Here is an 8,139-nt window from a genome sequence, read left to right on the forward strand (position 1 = left end):
AGGTCAGGTTTAGGTAGATTATTCCTAGAGAGTCGAGCTTGAGTCCAACTACTTGGTTGTAATTCAAGCACTCACTATAGGTTTTTATTTATTAATGCTTCATTGTACAATTTGAATAATATTACTTTGCGGTTCAGTCTAGGAATAAGGTAGCTCATATTTTTTTAGCTCTAGATTCTTCTTAAAAAAATAAATTGCATTTAGCCAAGTTCCGTAAATTTTTTTATCAACATATGCATTAACTGGTCATTTTTTTTTATTAAATTATTAAAATTTTCGTCGGTGTTTCTATTAATCACCGGTATTTTCACTGATTAATCACCGCCTAAAAATATTTTAAACCTTAATATAATAATAATAAAAAAAAAACGTTTTTTGTGGACACGTTTATATCAGTTATTTAATAGAGAGCGTAATGGAGAGGGAGTGGGTATGTTTTGAGTGTGAGTATGACAATAGGAAAGCGATAGTCCAACAACTACAGTGGACGTTTGCTTCTATAATGTAACTGATCCTATCTCCTCATTAAAGTTATGGCTTTGCTCTGCCATTTGTGTCTTTCCCTGGCCCTCTGCTTCATTGTCCATTCAATCCCTCTTCTTACCTTTTCTTTTTCTTCTTTTTTATTTTTAGGAAAAACACAAATTGCCTTTTCTTATTTCCCCTTTTCTTTCCCACCAAAAACACAAATTAGCCATGGACGGTAGTCAATGCATTACCCCTCTTCAAGTTGTTCGTTCATTTCTGTTTGTTTAAAATCTCTAAATGAGAAATGTATTTAAATATGTGTAAAAAGAGATTAAATACCAATTACAAGATCGGAGGAGCATAAAATTACAAGTGTTAAAACATAAATGAATAAATAACATCGATGTATCTCAAAATGATCCCCAACTTTGTTAACGAGATAGCCCTTGATAGCGTTGACCACTTCCAAACTATCCGGTTGAAGAAGAACACAATCCCACCCTTGTTGACAAGCCACGGTCGCTCCAAAGAGGATGATTGCAGATTTTGCGAAGGGAGAGAAGAAGGCATGATTTCTAAAGCAAATACCTGAAGTAATAACTATACCTTTGTGATCTCTACAAACGTATCATGTGCCGAAACTCATTCACTCTTGGTCGATGGTCGCGTCGACCATGACTGCAACCAAGGACGAAGCTAGAAAATGGCTCGAGGGGAGGATAAACATAATTTTTTTAGGATGGGCTAAATCTAAATTCTTGCGTGTACGAGGTCAGGTATATTCACATTTTTTTTTTTTATAAAAAACTCTAATATAAGTAATTTTCGATAACTTGCCATTAAGGTTATTGGGGGAATTTGTCTTATAAATAAGTTATGGGTGGAAATTTATTTTATTGAATGAGTTATGACTGAAAATTATTTTTAAAAAAGTCAGAGGGGGCTCTGGAATCAACGTAGCTTCGTCCATGACTGCAACATTCTCTCCGGAGGTGGGTCTCACTTCTGGTGTTCCACCATCCGCACATGAGGCGAAACCCATTGCTTAATTCACCGAGTTTTCGGGAGTCAACCTATCTCTTCCCATGGTAACATTTTTCTTGTGATTTCAAATCCCAAACACCAAAATAGCAAAACAAATCCAGATCACATACCTTGGCGGAATCCTTAATTTTTAAGAAGGGAAAAGATTTTCGGCACGATTCACGATCCGAAAACGATCCACGCACGGATTGACACGTGGATGTTCAGTGCCACGTGTCAATCCGTGAGTGGATCGTTTCGGATCGTGAATCGTGCCAAATAGCTTTACTCTTTTAAGAAAAGACTAACGGCGTCTTCACCGTGGAACTTCTTAATCAAGTCTTTGAATCATGCATCTTCCAAATCTTATCTTATTGATAAAGATATTAAGCGTCCAATATCACTGAGATACTTGTTATTGATAAAGATACTAACAAATTATTTATAATTATTTGTTCTATTATTATTATTGACTTATTAACCGAGATACCAATGAATAATAGTGAATAATGATATTAATAAAAAGTTGTTCTAGTATGATAAATTTATGATTTTCATAAATTTGATTCTAAGTTTCATTGTTTATAACATTTATTAATATATTAATTAAGAGATTTGTAACTAATTAGGCCACTTTAAATATGTGATTTTAGATCTAGCCTACGTTTGACAATTTTTAGGGATATAGCCAAATGACTTATGTGACAATAATTAAAGTCTGATTTGCCCTTATTTATTAACAAATTCGTCACTTTATCTCTCCTATTTTTTTTAAATAACTTTTTTTGCATCAAAACTTCAAAAATTCGTAACTTTCTCATACGAACTCGAAATTAAGTGATTTCATATCCTACAAATTCGTGGTGTCGAGATCTTTAAAAATAGACCCATTGTGTTTGATGAAAAATTATGTTTAATGCATCATATTTACGTTTTCATTTATTTTTTTGATAATTTCAAAAAATTTCAGTTATTTCCATATTTAAGGTAGTAACGTGATTTTTCTACATCTATGCTGCACAACTCCTTATTTATGTCGGAGCTATAAATGTTTTAATCATTTTTGCTGTAATGTTTCTAAACGGTTCAGAATATTTCAAAGATTTTAATTAAACATGATTTTTCATCAAACACAATGGATCTATTTTTGAACTCGGCGTCACGAATCCGTAGGATTTAGAATCACTCAATTTCGAGTTCATATGAGATATATATGGTTTTTTGAAGTTTTTAATTAAAAAAGTGTAAGAAAAAAGTAGGAGAGATAAAATGACGAATTTGTTAATAAATAAGGGCAAATCGTGCCTTAATTATTGCCACAGAAACATGTTGGCTATTTTTTCTAAAAGTTGTGAAACGTAGGCTAAAAACAAATTTCATAGTTGCATTTTAGCTATTTTGTTACACTGCACATATATACAAAAACATATTTGAATATTAAAAACAGTTCGATAATTAGATACGCATGAGTTTGGGGTAGATATTAATTATCTTTTAGGTTAAACATATTAATTGTTAATATGCGTATGCTAAGAGTTAAGATATATAATTTATTTGTTAACTATTTCTTCTAGTTAATTTGTGAAATAAACAATATTATATAATATATTCAAGATATTTAATTTTATAATGTATGTAATATAACTCATCGAAATACTGAATTTAAAATATGTATATAAAGAATATTAGTAACTTTCAGTTTGGCAAAGTTTAAATGGAAACACAATGATCTTTATACAATTATTTGTTGCAACTAGTCAATTCTTTTATTTTATTAAAAATTTAGCTCAAGTTTCATTTTATTAAGAAAATATTATATCAAGTCGAAGGTAATTAAATTAATTAATTTAATTAACGTTGATCCGGTGAATTATTTTTTAATAATATAAAGTAAATTATTAAATTATTGACTTAATTGTCCAATTTTAAAAAATTGTTTAAATTTAATATATTATTTCATATATCAATCAACACAAAAACATGTGTAACTCCCATCATAACGCACGCAATGAAATAAAGCAAAGAAGCCAACTTCATTTTGAATAGATACGTATAGCCATCCTTTTACATTGGACGGCGCTTGACACTTCCTAACACCGTCAAATGCTTGACTGCCGACCCTCATATCCAACAATGTTTTCATAAAACAAAATATAACGACAAATAGAGTAGACAAAACGGGCTTGAGAGAAAGAAGATAACAATCAAGTAATTGGATGTAATTGGATTATAAACGAAATAAAATGGTGACCTTCGTATATTTAGATGTGGAACTCTTAAAAGGAAATTGGATATAATTTTCTCCTACTTTCCATTTTTGTGTCGAAAGAAATTCAAAAAAAAAAAAGAAAAGATTTACTTTGATATATTGGGATTCGTGACTAACTAAAGAAACCTCAGTACAAAACACACGAACCTAGAAAATATCCTGATTTAAAAAGAAAAAAAGAAAAAAGGAACCTAGAAAATATCTAGCCTGCCTTTAGTAGAGTCTCCTTTATTGAGTTTGATGTAGGATTAGATTACCATCACGACCATTACCAAATTTTTGACCGACTAAACATATTTTACTCGCTGCGAATCCAAATCACATCATAAGATCAAGGATATTAAAAGGTCATGTTCAATACTTACGTGATAACCAATCCGTACCCCTCCAGATCCAGATCTGGTAGGCTAGCCTAAAGAAATGTTAATTATATACCATAGTAGAAGCAGTAGTGGTAGAAGTATTATTATATACTATATAAAGCTTATTCTTGGGTGTTTATTATGTTATCCTAGTTATTCCATTCTCATATTAAGGCATTTCTACACCACTTTATAATAAAACAATTTGCATGGGCTTCGTGCATTGTTTCAGAATAATTAATATTTTTTAGTTTTAAAAAAAATATATATAAAAATGTTCAAAAATATTTAGGTTTAAAAAAAATATATATAAAATTTTTTAAAGACATTTTTATCTTTTTGATGAAAAAAATACTACTTGTGTTTTTGTGTCCAATCTCTTATTTTTTTTTCTTAAAAAAAGTTTTTCTTAAAAACAAAACATTGTTCATTGAACAGTGTTTTTGTGAGTAGAGGGGATTCCTCTACTTTATATTTATATATATATATATATATATATATATATATTTACTTTAGTTGTCTCTAATTTTTTATTCATCGTTAACCCGCTTTATAATAAAATGAGATGTGATAGAGATATGTAGCCTAAAATATTATAAATGGAAAGTTTCTAAAATTATTGAAATAATAGAAAAATAATATATATTGATTTGAAGTTAAAATGGAGTTTTTTTATTTGAGATAAAATATTGCTTGATATGACATAGATTTTCTAGTAGAGCAAGAATTCAGCGTCATATGCCTTGAGGCTAGTGACAACTCGCTCAATCACACCGGCCGGCTCCTTGGAGGTGTTATTAAGAACAATGTGTATGAATCCATCCAACTTCCATGCCTTTCGGATATGGAGATTCGGGTTGGCTCTAGCATAAAGGGGCACTCTGTGTGAATGTTCATCCCGCGCTTGTCCAGCACCGTACGAGTTGGGATCCATTCTTTGCATACCCGTCATGCGAAAAGCTTTACTTTTTACGGTACTCATAACTTCCAGGTTTTAGACCACCATCCGACTGCATCATTCCCAATCTAAGACGAGTCATGCTCATTCGAATCAGTCACAACACGAATCTGTTTCTCACCGAGTATTCCCTATCGGACGAGAGTGCCAGAGTCCGACACCTCCCTTACGGGACAAGGAATTTGAAAGATAGCTTCAACATCTTATTTTATGAACATCATATCAATGAGCTCTGTATTCCGATCCCCGGACACGACTTTGAGCTCTCATACCAATTTGGCCCTTCTGGAAGATGAGGTGGGTCAATGAAGGAAATAGCTTTGGTCGCGGAATCCATCTATCCTTTATAATATCCACCAATTCTCCATTCCCAATGCGCCATCTCAAGCGCGCCGTGATAACATCTCTCCCCTAACATAGTCCCCGCCAAATAGCCGATGTATTAGACTCACATGTTGCGTTGAGAATATTCTCATTAGGAAAGTTTAATGACACGGTTCAGCAAGGTTTTGGGAGACTGAATGGCTCTATAAACGTTCTTTGCAAGTTGAGCCTTGTCAAAAGCTCAGTTATTGCGAAACCCCATGCTTTCATTTGCCTTACTGCAACACATTACCGGGCATTTCCCCTGATGGATCTAGTTGTTTTTTTCGTCTCCCTACCAAAAATTGGCAATCATAAGATGTAGGTCATCGATGAGGCATTTCGGTAATTTGAAATAGCCCATCACATACGTTGGGATGTCCCGGAGAACAACCTTCACCAACGTCTAGCGGCCTGCTTGAGAGATCGACCATCTCCAACTCTTTATCTTGTTTTATTGTCTCTCTTACAAAAAAAGCGAACACCTCTTTCATCCTCCTTCCCGTGAACGCCGACATTCTCAAATATTGTTGGTGGAATTCCATTCTAGCCATGCCCAAGCAGCCATCAATAGAACGACGTCGGTTCTCCTTGACATCTTTCTCGAAACAAACATCCGACTTGGAGAAATTGACTATTTGCCTGGGCACCTCTGAATAAACTCGTAAACACTCTCTCGGCGTCCGTCCCTCACTCTCGATAGCCTTTAAGAAGATGAGAATATCATCAGCGAAATGCCCAAAGTTCCTCCCTCCCGAAACGGTTACTGTTCAATAATCATCATTCTTTTTCCCTTTGGAATAGACTAGACAATCCCTCCACACAAAAGAGAAAGAGAAAATGTTAGAGATGATCACATTGATGAAGACCTACGTGAGGAATAACTCGACCGTGACAAAATTCATCACCTTTTCCATCCACTCTTCCGCATATCCCATTTTGAGAATGACAACGGTTGAGTAATTCCATTTGACTCTGTCATATGCTTTCGCCATGTCGAGTTTGAGCGCCGCAAACTCTCCGTTCCCGAACCTTCCTCTGCACATGGTTTGAAATCCTTCAAAGCTCATCATCACATTATTTGAAATCAAATGCCCTTTATGAAAGCGCTATGGTTCTCCTTTATGACCAGCCCCATGGTAAGCTTTAACCGATAAGTAAGACATCACGATATCAGTTTGTAGGCCACGTTGAAAAGGCTGATCGGTCTAAAGTCTCTAACTCGATCACCTTTTGTGCCTTTAGGTATTAGCGTTATGATTGTGTCATTGAGAGGTTCCGACAACGACCCCTCATTCTAAATGTTTAAACACAGCTTTGTTAAAGATTCCCTTACCACAGACCAAAATCGCTGATAAAAAAGGTCGGGAACCTGTTTGGACCGGGGCCTTCAAATGGTAAATTGCAAAGACCGCAGTCTTATCATCATCTTCATAAAAATGGACTAAGTAGTAACTCATTTACCTCTTCTGTGATGCTTGATGGTATTCTAGTTGTCCCTGCCGTTATGGCTTTGACCGGCTGCTCCGAGGAAAAAATCTGTGCAAAATAGTGCGTTTTCCAGCTTCCATTACCATCGAATAACCCTTTTATGCGGTTTGTTCTCCTTCTGCTCGAGGCATGTTTGTGGAAGAAACGGGAATTCCGATTTCCGCATCTCAACCAAGTGACTCGACTCCTTTATCTCCAGTAACACTCATCGTTTTCCAAGAGTGCGTTTAATTGTCTCTCCTCTCGCCGAAAGTCAGCCAAGTCCATAACCTCCCGCACATCATCAATCTCGGCCATAATAGTTTTTGCCTTTTGATCTGTCGTTTTAAGTGCTAGAATTTCTCTCATCCGCACTTATGGAGCATTGTACGACAACTATCGTGGGCTGCCTTGAATCCTGAGATCGATTCTGAGCTTCTTATCCTTGCCTTGAACCACATATCTTTGATAAATAATCTCCGTTCGCTTACCCTACCTCGAAACCAGCATCCTCCCACTTGGACTCAAGTGTCAAGAAATAGAGGAAGATGGTCCGAACACTAGAAGCCCAAGTAGTGAACTTTGGCATTTGGAAAAGGTCACGCCATTCTGAGTTCTCGAAGCACTGATCTAGCCTCTCTTGGATTTGTTAGCGATTCTCTTCTCCAAGTAAATAGCATTCCCTCAAATCGATGTCTTGCAGTTCACAATCATCCATCATCTTCAGGAACGCCTCCATTTGAATTGGCTCCAACTGCCATCCCCCGACGATTTCACTAATCCACAACACTTCGTTGAGGTCTCCTCTGCGAAGCCATGGCCTGGGGTGAATGAACCGTAGCCTGCGCATAAGCTCCCAATAGTGTCATCATTGAGCCGCGACCAAGTTTCCGCAACAAATCTCTACCCGATATGGCGATCGAGATCATGAACCAATATGACAAGTAATCAAATTCCTCCATAATAATAACAGTCCTCCACTAAGCCTGACTCGGTCGACCTTGAAGTAGTTCTCGAACGCCAACGGTACCTAACCCCATCTGCCTTTCCACGTGGTAGTTTTGTCTCAAATAAAAAAATGAAATTTGAGAGCAGCTTATCAATGTGAAAGCGTAGGGCCTGTGAAGTCCAAGAATTGGCTTAACCTTGGACGTTCCATGATAGGCTTAACATTGTTGCCAGCGACCTTGCTCCTCAAGGTTCGCTGCTGAATTATTGAAATTGGA

This window comes from Urtica dioica, chromosome 11 (genome assembly GCF_054948205.1).
Source record: "Urtica dioica subsp. dioica isolate 48M chromosome 11, U.dioica_male_clone48M_v1_H2, whole genome shotgun sequence".
In the NCBI taxonomy this organism is placed as follows: Eukaryota; Viridiplantae; Streptophyta; class Magnoliopsida; order Rosales; family Urticaceae; genus Urtica; species Urtica dioica.